Below are 4,979 nucleotides of genomic sequence, written 5' to 3'. Positions count from 1 at the left end.
AGCCCCCTTAGGGGGCGCTCTAATCAACATAGAACATTTCCCGGGTCGCTGGGGACGACTGGCGCGGGGAGGCTTGGACCCGCTTGAAACTGCGTGCAGTTTAGTTGTATTTTGAGGTTGTACCAGAATAGTTTACATGTTTAATTTTCAAAACAAATCTTATTTTTGTTGCACTGCACATGCTACAGATCCTGTTTTCACCCTGTGTGTAGAGTCTCTGTTTTAGCTACAGAGTGAGACACTCACTTCTTTACTATCTTTGTTGCGAGTTGCACATGCTCAGTAGCTAGTCAAGATCACATCAGCTAGATATTCTTCTCCAACTTTGGTCAGTACAAGGCGGGATTAGCTGGGAGACTAAACGAGGGCCACTTGTGGAATACCTGCAGAACAGGGACATGGAAGTAGTTCTTTTGTAGATTTATGGTGAACTAGTGTGTGTGTTAGAGTGTTTTGCCATGATGAGAAAGAGCTAGCATGCTAGCGCTAGCATGTTACGTTAGCCACCTTGTCTCAGCTAGTTACGTAGAAAGCCGTGCAGATTTTGAACAGCTCACCCAGAGACTGAAGGCAGAAGACATTCAGAAACCGTATCTCACTCAAAACAGCATGGATGTTTTTTTCCAAGTTTGTATGCATGTTTTTTTGTTTGTTTTTAATATAATATCGCACTTAAAGTGAGAGTGGCTTGAATGAAGCGTCACTTTGTTTCTAGGATCCCCTTGCCAGGTGGGAGAAAACATTTCTTTAAACCAATAATAATCATCATGGGCTGTGCTATGAGCCGGAAGTAGCCATGGCGCTTCTGCAAAATAGTCTTGGGAAAGAACTTGTTTGGTGGCATGTGTAAGTTCAAAAGTTTTTAAGTAGTGCAACGGAAAACCTCAGATCGATAGTGTTGGATTTACCCTGCAGAGATCTGGGAGCAGGTAGTCCACGATGTTCCACTTCCGAGATTGTTCAGATGCGGCTGAAATGCCGCTGAGCATCTTCATTCTGCCGGGTGTCTGTTATCTTTAGTTTTTTGTGTAGGCATTTCATTTTTTTAATTTTTGGGCATTTCCACATTTTAATGGACAGGACAGCTAGGTAAGGGGGAAACTGGAAGGAAATCATTGCAGGTCAGACTTGAACCCTGGACCACTGCAACAAGGCATGTGTATTTCTTGTGTGGTTATTATGGTTGGTGCTTGATGAAACAATGAGTAGCGCCATAAACTAATGTGGATCTAAACAATTTGCTTCATTTTCAAAAATCACACATGCCTTCACTGCCAGCAGACTTTAGAATTGGAAAGAATTTGAGTCATTCTGCCAAGTTCTGTTTGAAGACGATTAGTGTCACATTGCACCCGTGCCGTCCTCTCCTAATGAAAGTAACCAATATCGTTTGCCAAAACTGCATATGCCAAGACTTGAATGCAGCATGAGTTCCACCTTTGGGCTAAACTGTTTTGGCTGCATTGCTGTTCTGCATCATCTTGTAAGTTTAGCCCCATAGTGAAGAAGGAGAAATGGACTCTGGAGTTTCTCACCTAGTGACTTGATTTATTTTCAGTACCGTCACAAGGAATTGCAGCATTGCCAGAATGAGTTATGAAAAATAATAGAAATAAACAAAACATGAAAACTAAATACTAACTATTGAAATTACTATCACCAACTAATATCAAACAAAATAATAAAAGGCTAATCGGGCCCGGACTGTTGGGCCTAGCAACTGCACTCTTACTGGCCAAAGTGGTTCTCCTCCAGAGGAGCTCAGCCTCCTTCTTTATAGCAGAAGCCCCTCCTACAAGACAAACCAAAGTTAATTGGAAATCAATCAAACCCTATTGTGTTACTTCAGCATTCCCAAACCTTTATGGCACATGACTACACGCTCTATCAACGATAACATCAAAATGAAATGTTACATGCTGAACAAGTTCTCACAACAAAACTCTAGACATTCTGTACACCCTCTGGACTGGCTGACACTTGGGCCATTCCGATCTTCCCCTATAAATGACTCCAGAATCTATCACTTCCGTTTGCCAATCCAACCCCTGCGAATGAGAACAGGTGAATGAAACTAAAATAAATAACTTGAAATGAATGATGTATGGTTGCCTTTATCCAAACATGATTCCTAGCCATTTGACAAGTACTGAAATAAAATGACAAACCATTGCTACTGCTCACATAACCATTCCCATTTACTTGACATACAAAGGTAGCTTAGATGATACCACATGCTACCCCAGATTTACATGAAGGCATGGTCAGCCCCATGACAATCTCAACAGAGCTCGTGATGATGCCTGAACAAGGTGGCTGCTTACCACAAGCTCCAAAATGAAACTACAGAAGTCAAAGCAAAGAGATTTAAATCCATAGCACAATGTTTTTTCTAGTCTGCTGTCTCTAGCTGTTACAGCAAAGCATTGTCAACCAGAAAGTAAGTTCTGCCAACATGTATTCAGGTTAAATCAGAGTCCTCACGCGCTTGGTGTGCTTTATGCAAGAGCAGATGAGACTTGAGATTGAAAGCATTAAGTGAGTACTCTCTCTTAGCACAAATGACAAGTGATTTTTCTGTTTTGGTTGAAGCCTGTGCGCGAGACTAAGTGCGTGTGTCTGTTGTCTGTCTAGTACTGTGCAGCTGATTGGCACTTGTGACATTGTCAGCTGCGTGCCTGATTATATGGGTTATGCCACCATACAGAGACTGTCACTTCCCTTTTCTCCCCTCTTGAAGAGGGTTCTTCAAGTGCCAAGATCAAAGCCGCTGTAGTGCTATCAGGGTTAGCACCGAGCAGAGGGGCTGGAGGAGTGGGGAAGGGCGGGCAGGTTTTCTCTGCTGCATTGCCCAAACCCTGTCTGCCTGATGCTGCATAGGAAACGTCCACTTGGAGGAAATCTGCTACGGCGCTTTAGGGGGATCTGGTACATTTATGTTGTGTTTCAATGGTAAGTGTTGTCTCAGAGCTGCCATACACCACTCTGTACGTAACCATAACAACCACGACAATGTGACAAGCACTGGATTCGAAACCGAGAGCATGAGCACAACACTATCTGCCGTTGGCATGAGAACGTGAAGATCCTTCCTGTTGTATCGCTGTGGCCCTCATATCTAAAGATAGCTGGCCTGTCCAATGGTCTGCTGTTCAAACAGAGCTAACATCACACACAAGTGGATGAAAGTGTAGCTCAATAAGATGCTATAATATCAAGCCAAGCATCCTGTCTCATATATTTACTGCAACCCCCCACACATGTCTACTATGATACAGTATCGGAGCCCCTTATTTGTACAGATGCTACAGTAAACAAATACAACTTCAAATACACGTTTTCTGCTGACACTCTGTTGTGTAACGAGTGAATCCACAGCCGTGTGGGGACTGCTTGCCTGCAAACACAGTAAGGGCCTGCAGATTAAAATGAGTGATTTATTACGCTTTCACATCGTCCATGTTCAATACCTTTCAAACGTTACATGTTACGACTGCTGCTTGGTAGCTCTTGAGCAACAGTGAAAGCCTGCCAGCGTACCCAGTGGATATGTGAATCCCACCTCACAAGTAAACACGATACACAGTCGAAGTGACATTTCACTTGAATGGCTGGCTACTGAAATATAAATAAATAAATAAGATCAGGAAGTGGAGCAGACAAACACCATGTCGGCTCACAGTTGGAGAGCCAAGGGCTGCCTTCTGCCATTTGGATCACCATGGAAACAACCAAATACAAACCAGCACTGTCATCAGCTTCAACTCAACATATGCTGAGTCTACGTGTGATGGCAAGTTGTTCATCCTATCTTTTCATGCTGGGGGGAAAAAAAGCATTTCACAAATACAAAAAATGAACATAAAACATTACAACAACCTACATAGAGGACATTTAGTTTAGGGGCCGATTTGCATTGCACTAATGACCTCAACAGCCACAGCTTGATGTATGGAGAGGAGTAAACGAGCAATGGTGAAAGGTGTAGGCACATGGGTCTGCAAAACACCAAAATCATTAAATCCATGCATCTATATTGAACTAAAATGGATGCACCGCTGAAAAAGACTCCACAGAGACATAACTGTTAAGACACCAGTTGGACAAATATATGTTGCATGTTATGACACAATTTTCACTGATAGGCTAGATTGACATTATACAGCAATTTCACATTAAGGCTCGCTGAGCACAGCAGGGAGAAGATGTCGGGGATCGGAGGCTAAATGTCGCAGGTTACCACACAACCTACGTTTGTTGCATACAAATTGAAAGGGATCACCGCGGACGTGATGGGCTAGGCGAGCCCCGACATCGTGTGCGTTTCTCTCTCAACCACCTGCCAAAAGCACGAACTACTGAGCAGATGACAGATGTCCAACATGATTTGGGCCCCCCTCTCCTCTACCTGCTCTGTGCGCTTGCCCAATCGGACCTCGGTGATGCTACTGGGGTCACTCTGAGATCTTCCACGCACCAACACGCAATCCTCGCCCAGCCCGTCCGATGATGCCATGGTGAATAGAAAAGCAAAACACAAGAAGGCGTGACCGCCGTTAGCCAAGGTCACCGGCATCAAGTGGTGGAGCGATTAATGTGGTTGGACCCTGTGCTGCAGCTCCTGGTCCCCAATAAGCCCTACGACTGGCGCGGGGAGGCTTGGACCCCGTTGAAACTGCGTGCAGTTCTAGTTGTATTTTGAGGTTGTACCAGAATAGGTTTACATGGTTTAATTTTCAAAACAAATCTTATTTTTGTTGCACTGCACATTGCTACAGATCCTGTTTTCACCCTGTGTGTTGAGGTCTCTGTTTTAGCTACAGAGTGAGACATCTCACTTCTTTACTATCTTTGTTGCGAGTTGCACATGCTCAGTAGCTAGTCAAGATCACATCAGCTAGATAATTCTTTCTCCAACTTTGGTCAGTACAAGGCGGGATTAGCTGGGAGACTAAACGAGGGCCACTTGTGGAATACCT

At 44.0% G+C, this 4,979-nt stretch overlaps 1 protein-coding gene across 2 annotated transcripts in view; it reads right to left on the bottom strand.

Annotated features, from left to right (window-relative positions):
- phactr3b (phosphatase and actin regulator 3b) overlaps window positions 1–4,979 on the bottom strand; it is a 56,767-nt gene that overhangs the window by 47,418 nt on the left and 4,370 nt on the right. Inside the window, exon 1 of one of the 2 annotated variants that reach the window (XM_032512669.1) lies at window positions 4,409–4,623. The exons of the other annotated variant lie outside the window; for it this stretch is intronic. The gene's annotated coding sequence lies outside the window, so the exon portion shown is untranslated. Of the gene's footprint in view, window positions 1–4,408; window positions 4,624–4,979 lie in introns of those variants that run through there. 2 annotated transcript variants of the gene reach the window in all.

This window comes from Etheostoma spectabile, chromosome 4, assembly GCF_008692095.1.
Source record: "Etheostoma spectabile isolate EspeVRDwgs_2016 chromosome 4, UIUC_Espe_1.0, whole genome shotgun sequence".
Classification (NCBI taxonomy): Eukaryota; Metazoa; Chordata; class Actinopteri; order Perciformes; family Percidae; genus Etheostoma; species Etheostoma spectabile.
The sequence above is the reverse complement of the archived record's forward strand: the minus strand, read 5'-3'. Positions and strand labels throughout refer to the sequence as shown.